This window comes from Amyelois transitella, chromosome 17, assembly GCF_032362555.1.
Source record: "Amyelois transitella isolate CPQ chromosome 17, ilAmyTran1.1, whole genome shotgun sequence".
NCBI classification, from domain to species: Eukaryota; Metazoa; Arthropoda; class Insecta; order Lepidoptera; family Pyralidae; genus Amyelois; species Amyelois transitella.
Window position 1 is genome coordinate 6,104,690 of NC_083520.1, and position 10,670 is coordinate 6,115,359.

General features: G+C 33.8%; 1 non-coding gene across 1 annotated transcript; it reads left to right on the top strand.

Moving 5' to 3' along the window:
• Positions 1-10,011: 10,011 nt before the first annotated feature.
• Trnap-agg (transfer RNA proline (anticodon AGG)) lies at positions 10,012-10,083 on the top strand. The gene has a single exon. It is a non-coding gene; the product is annotated as a tRNA-Pro (tRNA).
• Positions 10,084-10,670: the final 587 nt, after the last annotated feature.

Consider the following 10,670-nt stretch of genomic DNA (forward strand, 5'->3'; position numbering starts at 1 on the left):
GATATATCTACAAATTAAATAATAGATTTATGTAAAATTTGCCATTTTCTGCTATGTCGCGCGCTGCTGCAGTGCACAATTAGTAGAAATACGCAATTCTATCTCAATACTTGAAAGTAATTGTGAAGAAGCTATTGAGTTTTATTACGCCCTGTTTGCCGCCGAGATAGGAACGACGACTATTTTACGACTTATTTATAGTTTAATTACAGAAAAGTCGCTCGACATGACTAGGATGGGTTCCGAGCGAATTCCTTGGAAAGAGGGCGGGTACTATTACCGTACGCCTGTGTAAAACTGTTCATGGGCAAATGATCATTATGTATACTCGTATAAGTACTTGCCTACAACGACTTATAAACTTGAGATTTCTCTTTTAGGCGAACGGCTAGGATGCACACTTTTTGCTAGCTTTTAGCGTTAGTAACCACTTTATTTGGATTTCAAAGACATTGGATTTTGTCTTCCTCGTAAGAAATAAAGACGTGATATGTGTGTGCATGCGTATACAACTAAGTATAATATTCAAACACGCCTCTTTTCCAGAAAGCTAGGAAGAGACTACATCTTTCCACTTGTCACGATCTCTGCTTTTCTTTAGCTTCATCCACATTCATAACTCCTAATGCAAGTTCGTCGGCTTCAGGTATTTCGGATCTAGGTTTATAAAAATGCACGATGTCGTTAATTCTTTATATCCTTAACCATATATGTCTAGTAAAAACTGTCTGTCTTTTTCCACAACCATATAAAAGTAGATTTAGATGAGTGAGAGAGAGAGAATTTTCAACTGTAATTTATGCATGGCGACAATTTTTCGTAGTGTCTTGCCATTACGATAAACCTTGCATCAATAAAATGATAACTAAAGGTCATGGTATCTAGGGCAGGTGGACACAGCAGCCGATCACGTACGTGTTTGCGAAAATATCGAAACATCGTTCAATCGAGCCATGATCGATTCTGTTCCGATTGGCTTCAATCATCGAGAATCGGACGTGATCGCTGTGTATCTCGTGTCAAGGGTACTTGGAATTGGATCTAAATTATAGTAGAATTGATTCTTCCTTCTGGTGGTGTGGTGGAATTAAAAACAGTCATAAATATATATTAATACCTATGAATAAAAGTTAAATATATAAACTTAGATAAAAATACAATATATAAACTTGGGATTCTTCTTTTAGGCGATGGGCTGGCAACCTGGCATTCTTAGACGATAGGTGACGAAGCTACTGAGACTTACACTAGAAAGATAATGTTTAGTTTTAATTATGCCGTATTTAGAATGGGGGACGTGACTTTACAACTCGAAATCTTATTAATATCTAACTACTAACTTTTTGATTACGAAGTAATGAGCTGGCCACTTCTTTGCACCAAAGATTTATTCATTATTAAATGTTGCACACTCATATTAGCTTGCAGTTTTGTTCTTTGTTGTTCAAGGTGGTCTCAAGGAGGTTATGACAATATTACGCAAACATTATATGTGTATTAGTTCAATCAGCTATTGTTTCAATATATCTTTGATATCAGATTGACAGGTTATACACTTTCGCTTATATTTGGAGCACTCCCCCGCGTCTCGACTCGATTGATAATATCGATTGAATTTTTACACGTCATCGAACAAAAGTAGCTTAACTGCATGTAGTCCAAAATATTTTAACGCGATGTTGGTTTTGCTAGGAACTTTTTTTTTAATAGAAAACATATAAAAAATTTTGGGAACTGTTATATTGGAAAATAAGGGAAGATTAAGATTCAATTGCTGACACAGCTGATCCTGTTCTTTTAGTCTGGCACAAATAGCTTTAGTGAATTTAAGCATTTACTGAAGTGCAAACATTAAAAATATTGTACCTATTTACTTACATAATTGAGTTTCTAAGCAACAGACAGAGATTGTACATTGGAAACAGGCTGTGGGGAGCTGACATTATACCTATAATTCTATGGAAGCATTTCCCGAAATTCCTACGGGACAGGAAATTACTGGAATAATTATTTAACATGGGTGAAGTCGCGGGCGTATTCTACGTAATCTAGTTTTCATTATAAGTCATCCTTGAAAATGCTTTTAAATATCAACAGAGCGATCACCGTCTCTATCAAATGTCGGATTAAACACCTACATCCTACATATCAAAACAAAAAGTGTTATAAGATAATCCGTTTTGAAAGCCATTTGATTATGTAATTGCATTTCCTGTAAGCTTTATTAATATTCTGTAATAATAAGTAGTATCTGAGAAACATTATTACCTTTAAAAGCAAAGTAATGAAATGACAAAATATTTAAGTAAATATTTTTTTATTAAAATATAGTGAAAAAAAAAATTATGAATATATTATTAATCAATGGTGAAAATATTGGTGGCGGGAACCACACTGCCGGGCTATGTCTACCCCGCAAGGGATATAGCCGTGATTATATGAATAAATAAATAAATAAAAATGTCTAGGGTAGACAGTTTTTTTTACGTGACGTGACGTGAATATATGTATGTAAGGAATTAAAAAAAAATACGATTTCTTGGTGTCTGGAAAGCAGTGTCGAATTATTAACATACTGAAGTTTTTTGAATAAAATAGAGATTTGTTTTTGTGGCAAGAGATAAATATTAAAACATACGAGTACTTAAACGTAACTTTGTCTTTGTTTGCTGACTGCCATCAAATCAGACCGCAAAAGAGACAGACGAATAAATTGCATAGCGATGACGGCGCAATTTTTACCCAAAAAACACTTTCAACTATTAATAATAAGTATATATGTATATACATACATAATATTCTCGTCTTTATCCCTTACCGAGTAGTCAGAGCAGACAGTCTCGCAAAGACTGCAACCCCACGATCAACTGTATGGCTTCATGGTGGAATGACATTCAAATAGTACAGGTTGTGTAGCCCACCGCCTAAAAAAAGAATCTCAACTTTATAAACTTATACCTTAGGCGCCTTTTACGACATCGATGGGAAAGAGAAGGAGAATTCCTATTCAAAAGGGTCGGGAATCACACTGTAATTAATATTTGTAGGTTAATTAAGTATTTTCATCAAGTCAAGTCCTTATTATCTTTTTTTAAGTTCTGATTTATATTTTTGCTGCGATAAAGATTTTATCTTTCTAGTCTATCAAGTATCTAGTAACTTTTTACAATGGCTTTTAATTATTTTCAAATTCTAAACAAATCGGTTGCCTTAAAATAATGTGTTTGTTGTTGTAGTTTTTTTTTATATTATTTATAGTTTTCGAGAACTAAGAACCAACTTAGTAAGTAGATATCGGCAGATATACCTACTCAGTTTCATAGCGAAGAAAATTAATTTTTGTATCTGTGGCATATCTCGGCTAATTGGAAGTCTTTTAATTGTTGATGTTAAGATAAGGAACTTGAGATAACACGAATAACAAGTTTAATTATTCCAATTTATGTATCTCTCCCTCCTACCTCCTTTAAATTGCATTTGTAAGATGCTACAATTTTATATTACTTGCCAAATCAGGAGATCGTTCATTCGCATTCACTTAGTTTTACAATTAATATAAAGTAATTTCCATTATTAAAACATTTCCAGCCGAGTTTTAAATTTTCCAAGGTAATTAAGAAAAATATATCTTACAATTCTAATCTACAAATTTCAGTAAATACCCATTACCTACATACATTATTTCTTTTTGTAATAAGATACAAACAATTCATTATGGGGAAGTAGGTTCTCTGGCAAAGAGCCGTGTCTTATAAAAACTTGATTTACCCAATCAGCCCTCATAGTGTGGCACGTGTGACGCCGTTTATATCGCGCGAAAAACTATCGCTGTTTCGCTTTTTCTTTTGATGTAAAACGGGACATCGATAGTTTTTCTGCGATAAATCTATAAATATATAAATACGGCGTTATGTTTACCTTGCTACGGGGGTAGGATCGTAGTCAAAGGCACACCTAGGGTTCCTCTCGAGAGAGGATTCGACCAGGATTATCGCCAGAAAAACTATGATTATATTCTACCAGTTTACATACATTACAATTATATATATTTATTTTACATCCAAAAGAAATATATATATAATTTTGAAAGCTGGTATTGTGTACTATATGGGATAGACAACGTATACCCCGCTAGATTTATGTATCTTGGATATAAATCGGAACTTTTCAATGAACATTTTTCAAAGGAGGCATCTGGAGATATTGTTCGATTAAGGTTGTTGTAATTCTGTAATATTTTTGTTGCAAACGAGGATGACCTCGGGCAAAAACGATTAAAATGTAAACCTCTTCGCCGATAAATCCAAAAGTTTAACACAGAATTATAATTTTGATAAGAGTTTGGTTATTTAAAACCAAACTATAATTCTAAATAAGTGAATAACTGCGGTCATCATATTTTAATTTAGGAGAACACGAACAGAGCTATTTCGAAAAAAGAAACCATACATGTATAATAATGTCCATCATATTTTTTTTTATACATTTATATTTGGTGACATATTTTGATTGTTGTTGTGTTCTTAATTATTGGTAACGACAGTGTCTTCTTACAATACTAGTTCTATACTATCTACCGCAAAATTTTTGCCTTTTAGATAAGCCACCAAGTAATTAGTGATAATTAATAGGTACTTTTTGAAGCAAATAAAATATATACCATACACGTATGCCATATCTCTTACGCTTCGGTGTAAATAAGGAAGCGCAGAAGAGTTATTTAGGGTTGTCAAATTACCGTTGTCGATTACCTTAATCTGGCAATCGTCCCATGCTTTTAAGCGCTATTTATCATGGCAAAGACGCATGCGCCGCCCGCCATCCATCATGGATCGAAAGAACAGGGATGTTTTACAGCATAGTCATGTTTTATCCATGTTACATCGCATCAGCCAACACGATACGTCTTATTCGGCTCTTGAATGTGTAATATTTTTTTTTCTGTCATGTTAATATGGTTTCATAATTTAGTTATGCATTGTAAGTTGAACGTATGTTATACGTATATTTTTTAATGCTGTAGCATAAATTTTTTATTAATTTCATAAACTTCATTGGGAATCGTGATTAGGTACAAGGGATATAGACGTGACTATATGTATGTATGCATTAAGTACCATAGTACACACATGTCTTCTAGTATGGTACTTAATCACGATTTTAAGAATGAAAAAATTTCTGCTGCTGAACGTGACCTTTTAGTCTTTTTTAAACGATTGGTTCTTCTCCGAAAGCTGAAAGTGACCTGCTAGTCATTTCGGGATTATTCGCTCTTTTTTTTTCGGATGGGATAACGATGGGATAGATATGTATGTAAAAGTATTTGAAAAATGGACTAAGATGGATTTTGATAACATTACACTGAGATACGTACTAAGAAAATAGTAACCTAGTATAACTAGGACAAAAGTGGAGTCTTTGCCTTTTCTGTGGCAAAGTTATAGCATAAGATATTCGTAATCGAAATAATGACCAAATGCATTTGAATTATTTACAGTTCGCCCCAGACTGCTAAAGGGCAGCGAGTGCGTCTCGATATGCCATAGAGAAGGAGTTGCCGCTTATCTATGGAATTCGACGGGCGCTGACTCACGCGGCCGGCGGCCACACCTGATGCGAGTGCCAGCCCTAACGAATATCAAGCGTTCGAAATTTAAAGCAAATTTTGATGGGCAAGTTTTAAATATTATTTAATCGAATAATTAATAAAAAAGTATATATATGGAAAAGAAATTTGGATTAATAATATCAAATTAACATGATAACTTAATATCTAGGAAAAACCTCTCGAAGGAGATGGCGGGAGGACTGCGACATCTTTCTTAGTGAATGGCAAAATTATGCTTCGGATAGCATTATGAAAGGAACAAGGGGAAGAAGGGCCACATATAAACAAGCTAAAAAAACAAACAATTATTTTTGAAATTAAATCAGTCTGCAAAAGCAAAATGAAAACCGGTATGTATAATTTCATACGCTTAATTTTTACGGAATCTTTTTGTGCTTAGATGCGTAGCTTCTACAGTATATCTTGTAATTTTATGAGCGTTAAAACTTGTTTATTTGAAATCCTGCATTGTTAGATGGTAATACAATTGTTTGCTTGAATTGTATCTGTCAAAAGTGTAATTTGTAGCCTCTTTTAGCATTGTAATGTAAAATCAATTTGATTTCGAGTACTTCCAATGTTATTTGTATACCATTACACTTGCATACAGACGCCCTCTATTTCAATTGTCCGCAACTAAAATTTCACAGTCTATGTTCTAAATGAGATTTGTGGTCAAACAATTGATTCAATCTAGACCTGTTCACTTTCTTACTTTAAAACAGTAATATAAATAACTTTAACACAAATGAAAACAGTTTTTATCGCAATAATAATAAAATCTATGTTAGGTTGATGTTATTTGTGGCTTAGATTGTATAATACTGAGTCGCTGAGGTTAATTTCACACTAGATTTGTATGACACGATGGTTTCCATTCGTATGAAATCAATCGAAGAAATAATTTACGCACCTACTTAACCGTGCGAGCGTGACTTTGTAAATATATTAGACCTATATCTGACACTTTCATTTATTTTATGACTCTCTATCACATAATACATTGAAAAGTTATATATCAATCGATTTATTACCATATATCTAACAAAACTGTAAAGCATCACATCAAACTTCAAGCTTTTAAGAAAAATACCGCTTTGAAATCGGTTTCTTCATTCAGAAGCTATGATGCCTTAGAAACAGGTAGAGAGGTCAAAAGTATTACAATCTTCCTCTCTATGAGGAAAAGAAAGAGGCGATAGAAATATAAAGATACGGCACATGCCTTATCTATAAACGTTCGTGAATAACCCCGCTTACCTTAATTTCGCCTTTTAACCTGGAGTTAAAAAATACACATAAGTACTCGTCACCATTCCATCAAAGTGCGTCGGTCTTTACGTTTTTGCATCGCAAGATGAACGATGCCTTCATTTTCTCCCCCATTTACGGTACTTGAACAATTTATGAAGTACAAACAAAATAAAAATTTCCATCAAAATGAAGAATCGTACGGGAAGGTACCTAATTATTATTTCCCCTTTAAAATCAACGTAAATGGAAATAAATGCTTCGCAGTACGCAATTTGGGATAATAATGACAATATTATGCCAAATGAAGACATTCCGCGAATGGGTTTCGGAGTTTATTCGATTTCCGTGCGCAAAAAATCGAGATCGACTCGTTTTGATGATGACGGTGTTGGGGGAACTATTAACCTCATTGCTTGAATTAGTTGTTGGTTTTATAACTGAAGAAGATTGATGATCAAACAAGATTTAATTTAACATTGTTGTTAAATTATAGTAGATACTCGTCATTGTAATTTTAATAAAAAAATAAAGAAAAGTAAGGATAATAAATAGAAACATTATTATAGCGTTATCGCTTTCTGTGTGCGAAATGAAGATACAGTTCCAACTCCATTCACAAACAGATTCGTTCTGCGAATTAAATAAACAAAAATAAAAAATAAACAGATATACAGCTGGGCAGACCGCTTCTTTACACAAGCCGACGGGAAATCAGATAAACAAGATATCGATCATTCCATCAGGCGTTTTATTAGCGCCATAAATTTCACAAAATTATTTCTCTGCAGGACCTCTTCAGAATCACGAAATTGCCAAACATTATAACTACCTAAGTAAATTACAGTTCGTACTTGACGTTAAGTATAGAGGATATATGCTCGTGTTTTGTCTGAGCTCGGTAAGTGACGATTACGATAAAATTGGGCCCGTTACGGTTTTATAATGAGCATAAAAGATGACGCCTGAGGAGTTTGTTTGCCTTTTTGACTTTCCAGTCTGTGTTCTGCTTTATAATTTGATTTCAATGAGATTTGTGAAATCACGTACTTTTTAATGGCTACACAATACGATGCCGCATCTCAACGGAATATCAGCTTTTCCAGCATCCAGCATTTCAGAACTAAGTAACTGACAGACAGAGCACAGTACAAAACGCTAGTTCTGTAAATGTGACATTAAGCAATTATTTAAGTTACTATGTGGTTTAAAGGTGAATACCAAAGGAAGATTTCCCAAAATTCTCGCGGAAACGGAATATTGCTAGGATTTTTAGTTTTACATGGGCGGAGCTAGTAAAAATTGGAGCTTACATCTATATAGCTTGCATGCTATACGAGTATGTCTCGGTGCTTGTCTTTAAGTTAATTTGAACCACTGTACAATTATAACTAAATTGAATAATAAATTACAGGTTACAGTCGTCAACCTGCCTTTGACATCTCGGCACTTGTTTCAAGTTTGCTCGCACTGTTACAGTTCCTTTTGGCATATTATATCATTTTGAAAGCAAGGGAAAGCAACATTCTCTTTTTGACATTGATTTTAAGCCAATATTGCTGCTATATCGCGCAATGTATTAAGGTACTCGTGACGTCAAGTTACGAAAAATTTAAGAACTGTAAGATTCAATCTTACAGTTACGTACAAATTTTAAAGATGGTTTTAAATGTTGTATCAGATATAAAGCTGATAAAATGAAAATGAGTAAATAACGATCTATTTTTAACGCTAAATAGCTTTGGTCCAAGGTTTTGCTTGCATTATTATAAGTTTCCTTTTTCGAAATTTTAAGTTCCCTCCCTTCCCTTCCCTTACGTATTATTAACATATATGTTTTTCTGAGTTTATTAAATCCCCTATGCTATTTATATGAGGAATCAAGCATTGTCTTTCATTAACTTTAAAATTTTAAGGTCTGAAGATTTGTACAAATTAAAGAAATAAGTTTTCAATCTTCCGGTTTATAATAAAATATATTCATGAACAAAAAGCAATCCCCAATCAATGCCATACCGTAAGTTATTTAAAAGATAACAAAACGAATAATGTTAATTAATTTTAAAGTCCTCTTAGGGCAAGAAGGCCATATTAATCTTAACTTAATATGAAACAAAGTTTATTTATATAATACTCTTTCGTTACAGAGTGACTGGTTGAGAGACAACATACAGCCCAGGATTACCTACAATTGCCACGGGAACGGAATCTGCCGGGATTTTTCATTTTACGTGGGCGGAGGCGCAGGCGCAGGTGAACATCGACGAGATTACATACATATAGTCACATCTATACCCATTGCGGGTGCGAGGTAGGCAGAACCAATTAACAGTCTTGAAAATATTCAAAGGCCACGTTCATCTTGATAGAACTGTATTAGCGTTCCCTTAGTCGACTAATATGACATCCGTGGAAAAGATATGGAGTGGTCCTACTCTTAATTGCCGGGAACCACACGGCAATTAGTAATTGTATAATTTAATGAGTAATACGTTTTGTGAACTAAATACCTTTGACCTTTTGCAACTTCAGACGCCTTTAACGAGGATAATGAGACGTGTAATGTTTTAATTGAAAGGTGTGAAGCCTGGCTGGTTTGACCAAATAACTGACTTATCTGTGGCATAATCAGACCACATTCTATCTAATTAATATGCATGTTGAACATTGTCACGTGGTTGAGTGAAAAAATAAGGTCATTAACAATATTTTTGGTTAATCCCCGAGTCTTGAAAAAGTATAATCAGTGCAATAAATTACAGGGATTGGTAAAAAATCAAATTTACAAATCAAAGCTGACTTTATCGTATTTCGGAGCCAAAAATGGAAAACCTTAATAAGGTGTGTACTAATTTTGAGTATAACATATCGCATCAACTATTGGTGAACACATCTATTTATTTATTTATGTTTATTTACCTGTACATATGTACATATTATACTAATAAATAAATAAATTTGTTATCGATAATATTAACATTTATTATTTAAGCATTTGATCGTGTACTGTATTAGGTATAACTTGCAATTAAATATTATCGCCTAATGTTATCAAAGAATAATTTATTGCCATTATATAGTATTAATCAAATTAATCAAAGATATCATAACTCCACGGATAGATAAGTTTAAACTAGGTACAATAAACAGATGGCTCGTTGGTCTAGGGGTATGATTTTCGCTTAGGGTGCGAGAGGTCCCGGGTTCAAATCCCGGACGAGCCCAATTTTTTTTTTATTTGTGACTCTAGAACTTTTTTTCATGACTTGGTCATAATTAACCTTAGATGAAAGAGTTACAGAAAAGATTTGTATATCTTCTGTATTTTTGTATATCTATAACGAATAATCTTAAAAGCAACTGAACCGACTATAAAAATGAAATCAAAAATAAGTTAGAATTTTTAAAGTGTTAGGCGACTTTTATGAACGGCATTCTTGTTTTAGGCGGTGAGCAATCCCATCATGAAGCTGATCGGCGCCTACGAATTTGTGTGACACCTCCGCAAACTTTGCAGGGGAATCGTACCTATATTGGATCATGGTACGAGTAATATGTATAACAAAAAATAAGTACTAGTACTTTCTACCAATACACAGCTTCTGTACTGTACCAGGCCTCAGATAAATGTTGGTGTCACGTCTTTGGTAAATTGCTGAGGTTCCAACCCAGCCTTATGCCTCGAGCGATCGATTGTGGTGATAACCGTTGCGATAAGGGTGCAGTTATATGATGCTCCTTCTTATTATAATTTTTTGTCAACTAACGTCACAACGATATAGGTGCTTGTAACATATAAGTATTTTTAATC